Source organism: Corvus hawaiiensis, chromosome 14 (genome assembly GCF_020740725.1).
Source record: "Corvus hawaiiensis isolate bCorHaw1 chromosome 14, bCorHaw1.pri.cur, whole genome shotgun sequence".
Taxonomy (NCBI): domain Eukaryota; kingdom Metazoa; phylum Chordata; class Aves; order Passeriformes; family Corvidae; genus Corvus; species Corvus hawaiiensis.
In genome coordinates this window covers 23,155,417-23,175,671 of record NC_063226.1, presented here as the reverse complement: position 1 = coordinate 23,175,671, position 20,255 = coordinate 23,155,417, and positions in this window count along the sequence as shown.

Below are 20,255 nucleotides of genomic sequence, written 5' to 3'. Positions count from 1 at the left end.
TAGGGTTAGGGTCAGGGCTAGGGTTAGGGGGTTGGGGTTAGGGTTGGGGGTTAGGGGTCATGGTCAGGGTCAGGGCTAGGGGTTAGGGTTAGGTGGGGAGGGTGCTGGCATTGGCTCAGCATTTGGGATTATTGCCTCCAACTGTGGGGAGGGTGCTGGCATTGGCTCCGCATTTGGGATTATTGCCTCCAGCTGTTGGGAGGGTGCTGGCATGGGCTCAGCATTCAGGGTGATTGCCTCTGGCTGTGGGGAGGGCTGCTGCCTGTGGCTGCTTTTGGGGAGAAAGGGGTGTTGTTTGGGGTCCTGGTTAAGGTTAGGTTTAGGGAACAGGGCTTGTGTGTCATACCCCTTGTGTTTGTTGTGTAGTGTGTGATTTTTGAGCCCTTTCTCTTTATTCCCTGGACTCCCCCCGGGCTCTTGGCCTTTATTATGTTCTCCTGCTGCCTTCTCCTTGGGCTCTTGGCCTTTATTATGTCCCCCTGGAATGTCCCCCTGGGCTCTCGGCCTTTATTGTGTCCCCCCTGCAGTGTCCCTCCTTGGCTGCCACCCTCTGTGTGTTTTTCTAACCTTTTTTGTGTGGGTGTTGTCCTTCCATGGGGGCTGCGGTGTTCTCCTGGTGCTGGGGGGTCTGCCTGCTGCAGCTGGGTGGGCTAAAATGGTGGCCTGAGGGGTGCTGTGGGGTGGTGCATAAATGGCGGGAAGGGGGGGCTTGCGGGGGGGGGCGCCCTGAGGGGAGCCGCAACGGCGGGAAGGGGGGCCGTGAGGCGGGAAGGGGCGGGGGGTACCCTGAGGGGAGCCGCAATGGCGGGAAGGGGTGCCGTGAGGCGGCGGGGGCTGCCCTGAGGGGACCCGCGGGCTGCAAGGGGTGGGGGGGGTACCCTGAGGGGAGCCGCAATGGCGGGAAGGGGTGCCGTGAGGCGGCGGGGGCTGCCCTGAGGGGACCCGCGGGCGGCAAGGGGTGGGGGTACCCTGAGGGGAGCCGCAAAGGCGGGAAGGGGTGCCGTGAGGCGGTGGGGGCTGCCCTGAGGGGACCCGCGGGCGGCACGGGGCGGGGGATACCTTGAGGGGACCCACAATGGCGGGAGGGGGGGAGCGGCAGGCGGCGGGGAGGTGCGGTGGGGCGGTTTGAGGCGGCGGAGCGGTGCGGGACCGGCGGGGGGGCGGCGGCGGCTCACGGGGGGCTGGCGGGTGGCTGTAGGCGGCGGCGGGTGCCGGACCGGTGGGCTCCGGGTGGCGGCAGGTGCAGGAGCGGCGCGGGACTGACGGGGGGAGTGGTGCCGGGGGCGGGAAGCGCTGTGAGGGGAGAGGGGCGGGGCTGGGGGCGGAGCGAGGGGCGGGGCTACATTACGCGCGCGCGCGCGCGAGGGAAGGGGCGGAGCGTCATGACGCGCGCGACGGGGGGCGGTCCCGGGGGCGGAGCGGCGTGACGCGCGCGGCGGGGGCGGTCCCGGGGCGGTGCGGCGTGACGCGCGCGGCGGGGGGCGGGGCCGGGGGCGGAGCGGCGTGACGCGCGAGGCGGGGGCGGTCCCGGGGGCGGAGCGGCGTGACGCGCGCGGCGGGGGCGGTCCCGGGGCGGAGCGGCGTGACGCGCGAGGCGGGGGCGGTCCCGGGGCGGAGCGGCGTGACGCGCGAGGCGGGGGCGGTCCCGGGGCGGAGCGGCGTGACGCGCGAGGCGGGGGCGGTGACCGGGGCCGGGACCGTGTGACGCAAGCCAGGGGGGCGGCGACCGGGTGCGGGGGGGCGTGACACGGGCCAGGGGGGGCGTGACGCATGTGTGTGGGGTGGGAGCCTGTGATGAATGGGGGGTAGAGCTTAGGATGAGTGAAAGGTGTGGGTGGTGTGTGTGCACGCCGAAAAATTGGCTAATTAACTAATTATCCAATTATCTAATTCAATTAATGCTCCAGCTGGGATATATTAGATTTGACAAGGAAATTCAACTCATTTCCTTGACAGAGAATAGTCAAAAACAGCAGTGAGCAATGGCTACAAGAGCCTACAAGAAAGATGAGGAGAGACAAAGATGAGTAAGAGTGGAGTGACAGTGACCCACAAAGACCGTGCTGTACCCGGGCCCGTGCGTGGTCCTGGCACTTTTCCTGCATTCTGATTTTCTGTTCAGAAGTCACTATGTGGCCAAATCTCTGGGTCTGGCTAAACGGTGTTTAGTGCAGAACTGATGTGATGGTCACTCGGAATCGCCCAGAGCAGAAGCCAACTTGCAACTCTGGTGAAACTCAAGTGACACCAGCTGAGGCACACGCTCCAGATAACACACTGTGGGTGTGCCAGGGTCAGGGGCAAATGGTCAGGGCTTACCTTCTCCTAGTTTGAGGCCTGGTTTGGCAGCAACACAACATTCCAGTGCAGGATCAGTGCCAAAGGGAAGGGCTGCACAGATGCCCTGAGCCCCAGTCTCGGCATCAGCAGCAGTGGGTGGGTGGACCTCACCTACTTCCAGATTCAAATCCATTTGTTTGTCACTCCTGCTAGTTTATAGGCTCTGAAAGCTCATTTCAGCTGTTCAGTGACAGCACTAGCTGGTCCATGGATTTAAGGAAGCAGACAGTCTTTGGGAATGTGTGTTGCCATTTGAGACTTGTCCAACAAAAGGGGCACAGGAGGAGGACAGGTGTTAGGGACCGAGTCCGGAGAGCTGGCCGCATAAACGACATGTACACCGATACGATTAAGCATCCTTCTCCCTTTATTGTTCAACTATGCCGACTTATATCTACTTTTGCAAAGATTCATGCCCAGTCCCTCTAGATGGCCTCTAATCATAGGGGGAGCCAGGCAGCTGTATACCTTGCCAAGGACTCTCAGGGCTGCCTGCAGTCAGGGGCCTGTTCAGGGGCTTTTCCTCAGCAACCCTGCATTGTCCAATCTTTCCAGGGGTATCATATGCCCTTGTTCCATAAGGAATCCCTCTACAGACAGGGAGTTGTCACCGGCCCCGTGCTCATGGGCTGCAGGGGACACCTGCACTGAGGAGGAAATGGAAACGGGAAAGAGGGAAATGCAACCGGATGGGACGCACTTCTGGCACCACACCTCCTCTTCTTCCTGCTGTCCTGGAAAGGCCCAAGTAAATCCAGTGCCTCAGACCTTGCATCCCTGAACACCAGGAGAGCCGGTGTTTTACCCAGATCCCAGTGCCCTGCACGGCTGCGCTGACACGAGCGCAGGCCGATCGCTCCGCCCAGCACCATCCCTCATTTTCCTCCCACGGCTCCCCAAGCGGCCCCAAACCACCCCAGCGTGTCTGTGCCGGGGCCAGGGCCTGCCCCGAGCCCGACCAGAGGCTGTCACCCAGCCCTGCACCAGCTCCCACCCCTGGGAGAGCTGGGAATGCACTGAGAGCTCGGCTCCCCGGGCTCCCCAGCACCCAAACCGATCCTCGGACACACAGAAATGCCCAACCTGCCCCTCTGGGCACAGCCAAACACCACAATTCCATCATCCCCAAGGAACTCTGGCACTTGCCTCTTCACCTCTGCCCATTTCCAGTAGCCGGGGCTAGGACCGGCCTGTCAGAAAGAGCATTCCCTAGGCAGTTCATCCCAGCACAGAGGAGAAGAGGAGCCTGTCCCTGACCCACACCATGGGCAGGACAAGGGGGGCCCTAGCTGGCTTTGCCTACTCCCAACACCAAAGCTCTTGGTCCCAAAGATGGGGCGAGTTCAGTGGTTTTTCCTGTCCTGAAAGAGAGCAGAAAAGGGAAGTTAATCCCACTGTGGAATCCAAGACTCCTGCATTTCCTATTTCTGCTCTGATTGCTCACCGTGCAGTTTTAGCCATGGGAAAAAAAAGGAGAATGACACCATATCAAATAAAAAGTTGATTAATCCATGTAGGGGCTGTGGAGAGAAGGATACAAAGGAACTTTTCCATGATTTTGGGGCTTGAAGAGGGAGTGAATTTCCCTCAAAGATGGGAAGGGCCTGAGGATGATAAAGCAAAGGAGCAGCTTCATCTCTCCCTGGCAGAGAGCTCTGGGCTCCATTATGGATACAAATCAATCCCAGCAGGATTTCAAAGGGTTTCTTTAGGATGTCAGGTCCCTCTTTATCAGATCCCTGCTGGGATTCAGGGCCTGCCTGGTCACGGGGTGCTTTGATAAGGGCTGGATTTAAATCCCAGATCTGAGAGCAGACATGAAAGTTCCCTGGGTTTCTAAGGGTTGAAAAGCTCGAGCTGGATTCGCTGCAGAGCTGAAAAGTCAGGATAAGAGAGAGCAAGGAGTGGCCAGCAGGCTCAGGCTCCTGGTCACGCCCCTGGGATCCATGGCATCCATAGGATCCGTGGCCTCTGGCACGCTGCTCCAGCACCCTGCAGGGTGACTGACAGCCGGGCAGGGGAAGGAGCCACCAGCAGCTCTGCGATGTGCACCATCATTCACCTTGCACGTGGCCTAAACAGCCACCAAGCACCGATGGACTGACTGAGCCAAAAATATCGGAGAGATCTCAGTTTGCACTCCAAATTCCCTGCAGCCTGTTCCCTTCCTGATCCATCCCTTGAAGCAGCAAGAGTGGAATTCCTTCCGTGGTTGCTCTTTCCCTCCTGTTTTCCACTCAACAAGAAAAAGCAGCCACTTGAACAGGAGTAAAAGCCCCAAACCCACAAAAAAGCACACATTCTCAGCATCACTAATCCCTGCCAAATTGCCAGGAACCTTCCAAAACTACATCCAAGCTTGGAAACAGGGAGCCAGTTGTTTGTTTAAGCAGCTATTGATCCAGTCTCTTCCAGCTAATTAAACTATTCACTATTTAAACTCATTAAACTGCTCATCCTGCTCCTGGCAGCCAGAGGCAAAGAAGAAATCGTGTCTAGATTAAATGGTGATGGTGAATGTGCCCATCCCAGTCCTTGGAGAGTTTGGAATTGCATCCCTGTTCCTCTGCTCTCTTTTCCTTCCTTTTTCCTGCAGTGATTCCCACCCGGATTCCTCAGCTCCAGCTCTCTGAGCAGCCTCACGGGGAGCATTTCATCCCCTTGGAACCAACTCCATTTGTTGCATCCTTCATGCCTCAACCACTCCTAAAAGCAGGGAAGTGCTGATGGGCAGTGCAGCTGCTTCCACTCGGGAATGTTTCCAGTGGAACAGGGAGGGAATTCTGAGAAGCTTCCACCCACTGCACGTTATTGCTGGATAAAAGGTGAGGCAGCAAAGGATCAACAAAGGGAGATTTCAGCAAGACAAAGTCCAGACAGAGAGGCTGCAAGTGTTGCTGGGGCTGCTAAGCTGGGAAAACTGCAAGGTCAGGCTGTGGGAACATGGATTATACTGAGGTCTGGAACCGGTGTTGGGAAGAGAGGGAGAAGGAGAAGGAGGAGAAGGAGAAGGAGAAGGAGAAGGAGAAGGAGAAGGAGAAGGAGAAGGAGAAGGAGAAGGAGAAGGAGAAGGAGGAGAAAGGGCCCAAAGTAACTGCACAGCGAATTTCCTTACCATGAGCCAGGCTCATTCCCTGAGCTGACCAATATCTCTGAGCTCCCCTTCATGGCACAGCCCTGCCAGTAAAGAACAGAAGTTCCTGCTGCTCCCACTGGAATTCTGTAGCGTGCCTGGCATTCCATACGTTCTGCTGCCTGAGAATTCCTGCAGCCGTCCTTGGGAAGAGCAGTTCACTGCCACAGGAGGAACAAGAGGAAAGCAGTTGCCACTCTCAGGTTCTGTGCTCTGTAAAAAGTAAAACCAGATAAAGATCAAAGCTCCATAAAGCTGGAACCATCTCCAACCTCGGGACAGCCCTTCTGTGGGAAAAGCATGGATGGGCAATTAGGAAGGAGATCATCATGCACATGGGCAAGGGGGGGGAATTAAATTCTGTTGCTTTCTGATTGAGGCCTGCTTCAATTTGCAGCCTTTATAATATCAGTTTAATGGGACTTTTTGTGCTTTAAAGAGGTTTTTATTAGCTGGGGGTTGTCCCTGCCTGGACTGAGGCACAGCACAATGAGTCTCCTGCCTCCTGAAGCCGTGTCGTTATCCCAGCATCTGAAATTAAAAACCAGCACTCTGGGAAACCTCTCTACTCTGAGGAGAAGTGTGAGGAGTGCTTGGGTCTGTGGAGAGCCTGGAACAGCTCTGAGAGACACCAAACATCCTGTGGATCCCAATGAACAGCAAAACATTCCAGCAGCTCCTTCCAACACCGCCCTTGTAGGGAACTCTGCCACCCCAGTGGGTATTTGTGGGAGTAAGGAAGAAATCCCACTGATGACCTCAGTGTGATCACCTCTGGTTCGTCTGGGGATAAATCTCCTTTATCCTTCTGGGAGAATAAAGGAATCCAATGCTGCCTTAATCCCCTGCTCCTTGGAGTCTGGATTTCCAGAATCCATCTCCTGGCCCAGCATGGGAAGGGTTGTCCAGCGCTGGAACAGCTGCCCAGGGCAGTGGTGGAGTCACCAACCCTGGAAGTGCTCATAAAATACATGGATATGGCACTTGAGTGTTCATAAAATACATGGGGAAATACATGGGGAAATATAGGGATAAATACAGGGGGAAATAAGTGGATAAATATATGGATAAATGTATATGGATAAACATAGATGGATAATCCACGGATAAACATATGGATAAATATAGGGATAAATATGTATGGATAAATACAGACCTTGCATCCCTGAACACCAGGAGAGCCGGTGTTTTACCCAGATCCCAGTGCCCTGCACGGCTGCGCTGACACGAGCGCAGGCCGATCGCTCCGCCCAGCACCATCCCTCATTTTCCTCCCACGGCTCCCCAAGCGGCCCCAAACCACCCCAGCGTGTCTGTGCCGGGGCCAGGGCCTGCCCCGAGCCCGACCAGAGGCTGTCACCCAGCCCTGCACCAGCTCCCACCCCTGGGAGAGCTGGGAATGCACTGAGAGCTCGGCTCCCCGGGCTCCCCAGCACCCAAACCGGTCCTCACACACACAGAAATGCCCAACCTGCCCCTCTGGGCACAGCCAAACACCACAATTCCATCATCCCCAAGGAACTCTGGCACTTGCCTCTTCACCTCTGCCCATTTCCAGTAGCCGGGGCTAGGACCGGCCTGTCAGAAAGAGCATTCCCTAGGCAGTTCATCCCAGCACAGAGGAGAAGAGGAGCCTGTCCCTGACCCACACCATGGGCAGGACAAGGGGGGCCCTAGCTGGCTTTGCCTACTCCCAACACCAAAGCTCTTGGTCCCAAAGATGGGGCGAGTTCAGTGGTTTTTCCTGTCCTGAAAGAGAGCAGAAAAGGGAAGTTAATCCCACTGTGGAATCCAAGACTCCTGCATTTCCTATTTCTGCTCTGATTGCTCACCGTGCAGTTTTAGCCATGGGAAAAAAAAGGAGAATGACACCATATCAAATAAAAAGTGCCCTTTTCCAGCATTTTTTTTCCAGGCATTAAAAGGATGCTCATTTCTCTTCTAGCATTGTTTCCCTCATTTTAGGAGAACCGTTTTCATCCCAGACCCCACTCTCGTCAGTTGTTCGATCCTCTGGCACTGGATTTGGACAAAGGAAGGGACGCACCCGGATCGCAGGAAATCACTGAGAGAAAACCCTTCCAAAACCTGACAGAGAAAAACAACAGGACATGCAGGAAGACACATCCCTCATTTGCATGTCCGGAGTGCTTTTCTAAAGACTTCTCTGCATCTGGATGCTCTTTGCTCTTGGCTTTCTTCACAAGAATGCATTTGCTGCTAAACACGTCTCAGACCCTTACTTGATCGGGATAAGGTGGGATGGAGATGAAGACTCACACAGGGAATAGCCAGGGAGATGCAGGGCCTGGGAACATCAAGGACAGAGAAGAGATGGAACAGGGATTGTTTTTCTTGTTTAGAGCCAGCAGTGCTGTGAGCTTGGAGAACACATGGCACCGCAGGGATCCAGGGCAGGAGCGGGATAACTCCGGGATAAGGGGAATCTGCTCCCACTCCAGGGCTGTGCCAGTGAAGGAGGGGAATTTTTTAGTGCCTTCATTGCACACAAAAACCAAACCCAGCACCACCGAGCTGGACTTCCGTGAGCTGCAACACAAAGCGGCCCCTGGCCTTTGGGGGAACACAACCTCCCCGAGTCACGGAGCCAGGGGATGACACTTGGGAATGATCCTTGCTGCCTGCAGGCAAATCAGATGAGGGAGCCACAGGAGCTCTGGGGTTTCCTGCTCTTCCTGCAACGCCATCGGTCCAGACCAGGAGACCTTTCCTGGAACAGATCTTCCCTGTAAAGGGAGCTGCACCAAAGCTCAAGCCCTCATTTAGAGAGCCTTGGAAAAGCAAAGGTGAGAGGGGATTACCTGGAGCCCCAGGGGACCGAGGTGAAGGCGATGAAGAAGCAGACAGCAAAGTGCTTCCACTGCTTCTCACTCCAGCAAGGGGAACATCCCTGGAATTTCATGTCCAGCGTCTCTCCCAAACCCCACAGGTGAACCCACACGTACTCCAGGACTGATCTCCTTCAAACTTCCAGCAGCACAGACCCACCGGGAGGAACTGCAATCCAAGGACACACATCAGCAACCGTCTTCCCGCTTGCCGCTCTCTCCACATTTTCCCTTTCCAGTGGGATGCAGGTGCCACCCCCCGGAGGCAGGAGAACTGCCTTGCAATCCGCTACAAAACCTGCCTGGAAAGCCCAGGATGCCCGGAGCCAGCAGCCATTTCTCCTGGAGCGCCTGCTGACAGGCATTTGAAGCCTGCTGTGCCTCACAGCTGCTTTTCTGCCAAGGGCATTCCCATCTTTTCTTTTTTAGCCCAAATAAAGGTTTGCAAAGCTGAGTTTTGTGAGAAGTGCTTCATATTTGGATTATTCTTAACTTGGAGTTTCCCTCGGCACCAAAATCAGGGGGTAAACCCAACATGGCCTCAAAGGGCCATAAGATCCCAGATATGCAATCCCCGGTTCCCTCAGGATTGGTTCATTAAAGCTTTTCAGGGGTAATTTGGCAAACTTCAGGGTTTGGTGATTTCACCATCAAAGCCACATGAAACCTGTGCAAAAGGAACTTAACTAAAGCTGGCTAAAAGTGGTCCCTGCTGATGACTCATTAAAACACCCCCTTAAAAAGGAGCTAGGATTGATTCCATACTCACAAACCCCCCTTGCCACGATCGGCGCTCTCTGCCCGCCAAGGACACGGCACCGGGCAGGGACATTTCTCCCACTCCCCGGCAGAGACCTCCTCCTGCCACATCCAGGGAACCGCAGCCGCTCAGGGAACACCAACTTTGTCCTGGGCTGGGAACAGGACAGGGACAAGGAACACTCTGAAGTCATTCCCACCTCGGTGCTGTCCAGACCCGGCAGAAAGCGCTTCCCACACCTCTCCTGGAATTCTCTTCCCCGGCCCTTCCAGCTTCGGAAGGCTTCCGGGGGAGCCTCAACTTTCGGTGCAGCTCAGAAGCTGCACGCGCCTAAAGCATCCCCACGGGAACACGAAGCTTCCCTCGGGCATTTCGTTTCTTTATCCCAAATATTCTCCCCACTCAGCCACAATCTAGAAAGAACAAAAGGGAAAAGAAGGAAGACCAATTAATTCTGACGTAAGGAGTCTTGACTATCCCGACACACTGCCACGTGAAAAAACATCCCTGCCCCTCTAACAAATCCCTCTGATACTGGCTCCATTCAGGATCAATTATTTAAACGCTGTATTAAGGAGCGTAAGGACACAACGCTTGGAATTCTCAATAACGGCTCAGCTCTCGGCTACTCCAAGCACTTTCCCACCCAGGGAGCTGAGCTGGCCCAGATTTAAACGCCACGTTTGATCCAAATCCGACAGAAATCTGATCTTGTTTGGCTACTGAGCTTTCCCAAAAGCTGTGCAGTCAAGCCTGGAAATCCTCACTGAAGCCTTGCCATGTCACATCGGGATTTACCCTTGGGAAAACCCCACTCTGAGCACTTGGGTTTCAAAAGGTTGCACCCGATGTTACAGACACAGAATTCCTGTGGGGTTTGGCATTTCCTGCACCTCCAAACACGTGAAAAGAATGAAGTGCAGAGTCCCAAGGCTCCATTATTGCCATTCTCCTCACATCCCTCTCCTCAGCTGCACGTGGCTTTGTGCCTCCTCTGAAGGGCTGGAAAGGAATTTGGGAACCCCCCCTCAGCTTCTTCGGTTTTCAGCCTTTTCTCTGAGGCGGCCCAAAAGGCAAACAGGAAAAAAAACCCCCAGAAGTGCACAAAATCCCAGCCCCTCCCAAGATGCAGCTCCTCACACCAAACCTTGGGAGAATCCCTGGTGCTTCCAACACCGCTGCAATCCCACCTGGAGCTGAGCTTACAGGGTGCTCTGCCTAATCCACATGCAAGCCTGGATAGCCCAAAGCCTGCAAGAAAAGAGGAGGCAAAGTGAAGGGGAGAGGGGAAAAAACGGAGTTTTGGGTTTTCCCCGTGTTTGCAACAGGATTGAAGGGCAGGATGGAGAGGTTTTGTGGCAAAGAAGTACCAAAGGCTGCTTCATTGCCAGCAATTAGCGCTGCTCAGGTTGAATCCAAGAGGACAAATGCACCGGGATCAAACAGGAGCGGCCGACAGGATGGGTTATGACACAGATCTGTGAAGCTGGAGCCTTCTTTCTTCTCCCGGGCTCTCCCAGAAATTCTCCATGGCCGGACGTGCTCCCGCTCTCCCCGCTGGGGAGGATGGACTTGGATAGCCCGGCTGACTGGTGAGCCTAAAACAAGAAAGTGATGCAGTGATCCAAGTGTTTTTCCAAGGAAATGACATATTCTCTGGACCTGGCATAACCCATATCCCATGGCCTTCTCCAGGAAGGGTCCCAGCTGGATATGGTCTCCCAGAAAGGATTCCATAGGGGCTCACCTTTTGCCTGGAGCTCGGCTGAAGTCCTCAGCAATGCCAGGGAATGTGGCCATTGGAGGCTTTGGGCAGATTTGGCTCATTTGCCTTTTTAGGCTTTGCTTCCTTCTCTCAGCCTTCCCACTGGATTGTGGTCTCCGAGGAATACGTAAAATCCCATTGGATTCCTGCTCTTTTGGACATTTTTTGGTACCGTTCCTGTACAAAACGAGGCCCCCTGTTCGATGCTTTTCCCCACCGTTCCCTGGCAGTTTTATCTGCCACTGCATTCCCTGCGTTGCTTGGGCTCTTCCCAGGTCTCTGAGCTCCTTCACAAGGCAGGAGATTGATTTGGCCCAGGAACTAAACCCTCCCGAGGAATTGTCTGATGCCATCTCCACATTTGACAGCTGATCCTTGTGCTCAAAGGATCCCTCTTTCTTCCCTTCAGCCAATTCCAAGGTTCATGCCCCCAGCTGGGATCAGTCCCCAGTCTGATCCCTGCAGTCTTCCCTGCCAGGATCCTGCTCAGGAATCCATGGGCTACGAATGTAAGAATTAATTCTTCCCACCCCGGACCACTTCTAATTCCAAAGGATTTGGTGTCTGCCTTACCCCGCTGGAGCCTGCTTCCAACTCTGTTCTTGCTGCTTCTGCTGCTTTCCATTTCCCAGGAATTCCACCGACGGAGCGACAGCGTTTTCCACCTCCTCCAGGATTCCCTCTGTTGCGTTTGGGTGCTGGAAGGATATCAAAACTTTATTCCTAATGCTGGGCTCTGCATATGGCTGAGAAAATCCCGGCCTCCACACAGACCCAGATTCCAAACTTTTTGATACATTTTAGCAAACCGAGAAATTCACCTTCCCTGCTTCTTCTTAAGGGCATCCTTCTCTTCCCTTACCCAGCGTGCTCTCTCCCACTGGGGGTGGGTTTTCCCCTTCCCGTGCTAATTAGTCCCTACTTCTAGGAGGTTTAGGTACCTTTCTTCCCTGGGAGGGATTTCTTAACACAGCTACCGAGGCTTTGGGAGTCTTCTTTTTCTCCTACTTTCTGCAAAAACACCCTGTGATCCACAAATGTCACAATCCAGACGCCCAACTTCAACAAGACATCCTTTTTACCTAAAAACACTCACTCTCAACTCTTAGATCTTTGGAAGTTTTACCCCCGCAAAATTCCCCTATCTTTCCACCACTGAATTCCTCAGTCCTGCTTCCAAGGATTTCTTGAATACCACGGGGCTTTTCTCAACATTTACCCCCACGACCTTCCCTACGTGCCCACTGCTCATCACTTCGTTTTTCCCTCAATGTGTTCGTTCTCCACCCCAGAGACTTTGTCAAGTGTTGCCCCCAAAATGTTCCCCATCTGTCCACTACTCAGTTCCCCATTTTGCCTCCAAAATATTCCTTCTGTCCCCTCCAGATTGCATCCACTTTTACCCCCAACATTTTACTTCCTCTACAATATTGATCAAACCTTTTCCATCCCAAAAATGTGCACTCTCTCCCTTAAACAGCACCTCAGCTTTTCCCTCAAAAACACCCCAGAGAGAAACTCAGATTCAGCCCCCAAACTCCCATTTTCCTACACAAACAGTTCTTGTGGCCCCTCTCAATTCCCCCAGGCTTTCAGCTAAAGGAAGAACTGGAAGCCTATTCCCTCATCTCCGCCCCTGTTTTGCTTTCCCGGAAAACCTTGCGATCCCACACTTTCTCCAAGAGATCTGCTGGGAGTACTGCAAGGTTTGCTCTCTCAGAGCGCCAGGGGGGTTTACAGCACTTGTTCCTCTGCATCTTTACCCTTTCACCAGCTTTCCCCTGGAACGGTGTTGTGGGAGAAGCTTGGAATTACCAGAAATGGATCAGGTTCACATTTCTGCCCCACCAGTTTTTATCTGGTTTGAAATTCCTGGAATTACCCTCAAATGTGCCCAGGAACACTGCTGTGAATGGATCAATGAGAAGAACAGCCTGAAAGCAGAAAACCACCTCCAGCAGCAGCCAGAATGATCCCATTTCTCTTCTTACCTGGTCCTGCCAGAGCTCCCAACAGCCATTCCCATTCCGAAACAAGAGCTATGGAAGACATTCCTGCTGTCCGTGAGGGTGAGGTGGCAGTTCTGGATGTTCCTTGCTGTGGAACCAGACAACAAACAAAGTGTAAATGATCTTGGTGGTCCCTTCCAAGCCAAACCACCCCGTGATTCCATGCGTGGATCAGCACCTGTCCCAACTCCATTCCAGAAACCTCCTCCCACTAACCCAGAACTTTCCTTTTTCTGCTCAACATCAGGGATTTGCTGCCGAGTGCCCCGAGCAGGGGACGCCTCAGCCTTCCCTGGGACCGCAGCCTTCCCTGGGACCGCAGCATTCCCTGCGCTGCCTCAGCACTCCCTGCGCTGCTGTTCCACGCCCATCCCGTGGTCCAGCGCCTGTGCGGGCTGCAGTGCCGGGCTCTCCCCACAAGGCGGCAGCACCGGGAGCGAGCAGCCCCGGCCGGTCCCGCTGGCTCGGGGCAGCTGCGCCTTGAACCCGCCCTGAGCCGGCGGGGCCGTGAACACAGCGGGCACAAACCCCACCGGTGCCCTTTATTTCACCCTCAAAGGCACAGGATCGCAGCATTTCCTGGGCTGGGAGGGACCCGCAGGGAGCATCGAGTCCAAATCCTGGCCCTGCACCCCAAGAATCCCACCCTGTGCCCGAGAGCCTTGTCCAGACCCAAACTCTTCCCTCAAGATCCTGAAAACACAGCGGGGCTGGGAGAAGGATGACCATGGAGGATTTTTTATATAGATCTCCTTGCAGGATCGTTATATAATATTATTAGATAGTCCAGGAACCCATCCCTGTGCCTGGACACCCATGCCTGTGCCGGGACACCCATCCCTGGGCCGGAATACCGATCCCCCGCGGCCCCCACCGTCCGCTCGGGGCTGTCCCCGTTCCCCGCTCACCTCCGAGCCCGGAGCACCCGCCCCGGTGCCCCCGGCCCGGCAGCGCTGCTCCCCGGGCTCCCCGCCATTGCCGCTCCTGGCGAAGAAGGGCGGAAGTCACCGGGACCGCACCAATGTGGCGACTGGGTCAGTGGCTATTCGACCTTCTCAAGATGGCGGCCGGAAGGACCCCGCTCCGTCTATTTGGCTGCCTGAATGCTCCCGCCTGCCCCAGGCGCCGCCGACCCCACAGTCGGTGTCCGCATAGCGGGAAACGCCTCAGAAATCTGCGTGCAAGCGCTGGGCTGGCGTCGGCGTCGGCGTCGCGTTCAGGCAGCCGAATAGACGCAGCTTGGGGGGGGGGGGGGGGGGGGGCCTTCCCTGCCGCCATATTGAGAAGGTCAGAAAACAGAGTACACGGCCGCCATCTTTAGTGTGGCTGTGACGAAACTTCCGCCCTTCGCCGCCATCTTGGGTGCTGGCAGAAGCCACTTCCGGTCAGCCGCCATCTTTAGTGTGGTACACTTAAGGGCCCCCGCCGCCCCTCACAAGGGCGTCTATTCGGCTGCCTGAATCTGGCCCGGACTCCGACGCCGGCCCCGCGCTTTCCGCGCGATTTTCCGCGGTGCTTCCCGGCGCGAGGACACGGCTGGTGGGGTCAGCGGCGCCGGAGGCGGGCGACTGCTCCGCGACCGGCGGCAGGCATCGGCAGGGACACCTCTCAAAGGGGCCTAATGCGTCCGCCATCTTGAGTGTGGCGGAAGTGTAAACCACCCTCTGCAAGGTCCTGGCAGGTTCTAATAAAAACGTCACTTAACGCCGTCCCGAGAGCGCGGAACTGCGCCTTCCTTTCCGAGCCGCCTCCTTGAGAACGACACGCGGGCGGCTCGATTCCGACCGTGCCCGCCCGGTGCCCCCCGCCCGGGTCGCGCTGCGACCGCGCCTCTGCTGCCCGGCAAAACCGGCCCCGCCCCCCGCGCTGTCATTCCTCGCGGTCACCGCCCCGCACGGCGCCCACTCCTTTCCATAGCTGTGGCCCCGCTCACGCACGGCCGTGTCCTTCGGCGCTCCGAACCGTCCTTCGCCCCTCCCCTCCGCTGACAGACCCAGCCCCGCTCGCTCCCGCTCCTTGCCCTTGCCACGCTCGGCAGCCACCGAGGCCGCCGCCCTCTCGGCTCAGCCGGCACCGGGCGGCAGCAGCGCCGGGGCGCCGTGTCGGGGGCGGCAGTGCCGCGCTCTCGCCACCAGGCGGCAGCAGCGCCGCCCAGCTCAGCCCGGGGGCAGGGACAGAGCAGAGGCAAAAGCCGCCTCTGGGCGCTCTGCAGCTCCTGCAGCCCGAGCGTCTCGGCTCCTGGGGCCAGGCACTTGCTTCTTTCCTTCCTACAGAAAAACGCCGGCTCGTTATTCGCAAAACTTGCTGATCTCTATTCCCAGCTTCTTATATTCCTGTATGCGACAGAGTAGAGAGAGAGGGCTGGCTCATTTCAAAACGAATTTACATCTAAATCAGTAGCACTTGCCTATAGATGTAAAAGTGAAGAACTTAACAGGTTTTAGTATTCTGCACACATCCCTCGCTGGGAGGAATGGTAAAAAGTTAAAAACGAATGAAATGTAAAAAGTAGAAAGTTAGAAACAAAGTTACAACAGCAGAAATTTAGAAACAAACAAAGAGGTAAAATACAACAAACAAACAAATTTCCAAAGGTCAAAAGTTAAAAACAAACAAAGTTAGAAACAAAAAAAAAAAATTAGAAACAAAATTAGAAAGGTAGAAATTTAGAAACAAAGTCAGAAAGGCAAGTGTTGAGCCTTTGACAGGGTACCCTTCCTACTCGGACCAGGGTGAAAGAGCAGAGGAGGCTGCTGTTCTGCTGAGTTCTTTATTTCACAGTCTCACAGCTGTCTTGAAGGCAGAGTTCGAATGGGGTTACATGATAAAGCCAAGCAGCAGCAGCAGGCAAAACCAGCTTCTTCTATATGCTCCATACACTGTATTTTTTCTTACAGAAGTGTGGATTCTATTTGTTAATTGACCAGTAAGATTAACACACCATTCTAGTTTTCTTTTCCTTAACCCATCCCGGTCTAATTCTAACAGTCATAAGCCTCACACAAGTGTCATCTGCCCTTGTTCCATAAGGAATCCCTCTACAGACAGGGAGTTGTCACCGGCCCCGTGCTCATGGGCTGCAGGGGACACCTGCACTGAGGAGGAAATGGAAACGGGAAAGAGGGAAATGCAACCGGATGGGACGCACCTCTGGCACCACATTTCCTCTTCTTCCTGCTGTCCTGGAAAGGCCCAAGTAAATCCAGTCCCTCAGACCTTGCATCCCTGAACGCCAGGAGAGCCGGTGTTTTACCCAGATCCCAGTGCCCTGCACGGCTGCGCTGACACGAGCGCAGGCCGATCGCTCCGCCCAGCACCATCCCTCATTTTCCTCCCACGGCTCCCCAAGCGGCCCCAAACCACCCCAGCGTGTCTGTGCCGGGGCCAGGGCCTGCCCCGAGCCCGACCAGAGGCTGTCACCCAGCCCTGCACCAGCTCCCACCCCTGGGAGAGCTGGGAATGCACTGAGAGCTCGGCTCCCCGGGCTCCCCAGCACCCAAACCGGTCCTCACACACACAGAAATGCCCAACCTGCCCCTCTGGGCACAGCCAAACACCACAATTCCATCATCCCCAAGGAACTCTGGCACTTGCCTCTTCACCTCTGCCCATTTCCAGTAGCCGGGGCTAGGACCGGCCTGTCAGAAAGAGCATTCCCTAGGCAGTTCATCCCAGCCCAGAGGAGAAGAGGAGCCTGTCCCTGACCCACACCATGGGCAGGACAAGGGGGGCCCTAGCTGGCTTTGCCTACTCCAACACCAAAGCTCTTGGTCCCAAAGATGGGGCGAGTTCAGTGGTTTTTCCTGTCCTGAAAGAGAGCAGAAAAGGGAAGTTAATCCCACTGTGGAATCCAAGACTCCTGCATTTCCTATTTCTGCTCTGATTGCTCACCGTGCAGTTTTATCCATGGGAAAAAAAAGGAGAATGACACCATATCAAATAAAAAGTGCCCTTTTCCAGCATTTTTATTCCAGGCCTTAAAAGGATGCTCATTTCTCTTCTAGCATTGTTTCCCTCATTTTAGGAGAACCGTTTTCATCCCAGACCCCACTCTCGTCAGTTGTTCGATCCTCTGGCACTGGATTTGGACAAAGGAAGGGACGCACCCGGATCGCAGGAAATCACTGAGAGAAAACCCTTCCAAAACCTGACAGAGAAAAACAACAGGACATGCAGGAAGACACATCCCTCATTTGCATGTCCGGAGTGCTTTTCTAAAGACTTCTCTGCATCTGGATGCTCTTTGCTCTTGGCTTTCTTCACAAGAATGCATTTGCTGCTAAACACGTCTCAGACCCTTACTTGATCGGGATAAGGTGGGATGGAGATGAAGACTCACACAGGGAATAGCCAGGGAGATGCAGGGCCTGGGAACATCAAGGACAGAGAAGAGATGGAACAGGGATTGTTTTTCTTGTTTAGAGCCAGCAGTGCTGTGAGCTTGGAGAACACACGGCACCGCAGGGATCCAGGGCAGGAGCGGGATAACTCCGGGATAAGGGGAATCTGCTCCCACTCCAGGGCTGTGCCAGTGAAGGAGGGGAATTTTTTAGTGCCTTCATTGCACACAAAAACCAAACCCAGCACCACCGAGCTGGACTTCCGTGAGCTGCAACACAAAGCGGCCCCTGGCCTTTGGGGGAACACAACCTCCCCGAGTCACGGAGCCAGGGGATGACACTTGGGAATGATCCTTGCTGCCTGCAGGCAAATCAGATGAGGGAGCCACAGGAGCTCTGGGGTTTCCTGCTCTTCCTGCAACGCCATCGGTCCAGACCAGGAGACCTTTCCTGGAACAGATCTTCCCTGTAAAGGGAGCTGCACCAAAGCTCAAGCCCTCATTTAGAGAGCCTTGGAAAAGCAAAGGTGAGAGGGGATTACCTGGAGCCCCAGGGGACCGAGGTGAAGGCGATGAAGAAGCACACAGCAAAGTGCTTCCACTGCTTCTCACTCCAGCAAGGGGAACATCCCTGGAATTTCATGTCCAGCGTCTCTCCCAAACCCCACAGGTGAACCCACACGTACTCCAGGACTGATCTCCTTCAAACTTCCAGCAGCACAGACCCACCGGGAGGAACTGCAATCCAAGGACACACATCAGCAACCGTCTTCCCGCCTGCCGCTCTCTCCACATTTTCCCTTTCCAGTGGGATGCAGGTGCCACCCCCCGGAGGCAGGAGAACTGCCTTGCAATCCGCTACAAAACCTGCCTGGAAAGCCCAGGATGCCCGGAGCCAGCAGCCGTTTCTCCTGGAGCGCCTGCTGACAGGCATTTGAAGCCTGCTGTGCCTCACAGCTGCTTTTCTGCCAAGGGCATTCCCATCTTTTCTTTTTTAGCCCAAATAAAGGTTTGCAAAGCTGAGTTTTGTGAGAAGTGCTTCATATTTGGATTATTCTTAACTTGGAGTTTCCCTCGGCACCAAAATCAGGGGGTAAACCCAACATGGCCTCAAAGGGCCATAAGATCCCAGATATGCAATCCCCGGTTCCCTCAGGATTGGTTCATTAAAGCTTTTCAGGGGTAATTTGGCAAACTTCAGGGTTTGGTGATTTCACCATCAAAGCCACATGAAACCTGTGCAAAAGGAACTTAACTAAAGCTGGCTAAAAGTGGTCCCTGCTGATGACTCATTAAAACACCCCCTTAAAAAGGAGCTAGGATTGATTCCATACTCACAAACCCCCCTTGCCACGATCGGCGCTCTCTGCCCGCCAAGGACACGGCACCGGGCAGGGACATTTCTCCCACTCCCCGGCAGAGACCTCCTCCTGCCACATCCAGGGAACCGCAGCCGCTCAGGGAACACCAACTTTGTCCTGGGCTGGGAACAGGACAGGGACAAGGAACACTCTGAAGTCATTCCCACCTCGGTGCTGTCCAGACCCGGCAGAAAGCGCTTCCCACACCTCTCCTGGAATTCTCTTCCCCGGCCCTTCCAGCTTCGGAAGGCTTCCGGGGGAGCCTCAACTTTCGGTGCAGCTCAGAAGCTGCACGCGCCTAAAGCATCCCCACGGGAACACGAAGCTTCCCTCGGGCATTTCGTTTCTTTATCCCAAATATTCTCCCCACTCAGCCACAATCTAGAAAGAACAAAAGGGAAAAGAAGGAAGACCAATTAATTCTGACGTAAGGAGTCTTGACTATCCCGACACACTGCCACGTGAAAAAACATCCCTGCCCCTCTAACAAATCCCTCTGATACTGGCTCCATTCAGGATCAATTATTTAAACGCTGTATTAAGGAGCGTAAGGACACAACGCTTGGAAGTCTCAACAACGGCTCAGCTCTCGGCTACTCCAAGCACTTTCCCACCCGGGGAGCTGAGCTGTCCCAGATTTAAACGCCACGTTTGATCCAAATCCGACAGAAATCTGATCTTGTTTGGCTACTGAGCTTTCCCAAAAGCTGTGCAGTCAAGCCTGGAAATCCTCACTGAAGCCTTGCCATGTCACATCGGGATTTACCCTTGGGAAAACCCCACTCTGAGCACTTGGGTTTCAAAAGGTTGCACCCGATGTTACAGACACAGAATTCCTGTGGGGTTTGGCATTTCCTGCACCTCCAAACACGTGAAAAGAATGAAGTGCAGAGTCCCAAGGCTCCATTATTGCCATTCTCCTCACATCCCTCTCCTCAGCTGCACGTGGCTTTGTGCCTCCTCTGAAGGGCTGGAAAGGAATTTGGGAACCCCCCTCAGCTTCTTCGGTTTTCAGCCTTTTCTCTGAGGCAGCCCAAAAGGCAAACAGGAAAAAAAACCCCCAGAAGTGCACAAAATCCCAGCCCCTCCCAAGATGCAGCTCCTGACGGTCCCGCGGTGCAGCTCTTTTAGTGACAACACGCAGCGGCCACTCCTGCTGCAGTACCTTTTGAATATTTCTTAGACCATTGTCAATATTTTATTCCGCTCACATTTCCAAACCTTTCCCGTGCTGCTCTTTTTAGCCAGCAGCGCTGCCCTGACGGTCCCGCGGTGCAGCTCTTTTAGTGACACGGGACAGCGGCCACTCCTGCTGCAGTACCTTTTGAATATTTCTTAGACCATTGTCAATATTTTATTCTGTTTACACTTCCCCTTGTCAATATTTTATTCCGCTCACACTTCCCAGCCTTTCCCGTGCTGCCCTTTTTAACCAGCAGCGCCGCCCTGACGGTCCCGCGGTGCAGCTCTTTTAGTGACAACACGCAGCGGCCACTCCTGCTGCAGTACCTTTTGAATATTTCTTAGACCATTGTCAATATTTTATTCCGCTCACATTTCCCAGCCTTTCCCGTGCTGCTCTTTTTAACCAGCAGCGCCGCCCCGACGGTCCCGCGGTGCAGCTCTTTTAGTGACACGGGGCAGCGGCCACTCCTGCTGCAGTACCTTTATTGTACCTCTTTTAGCATGCTCAGCATTT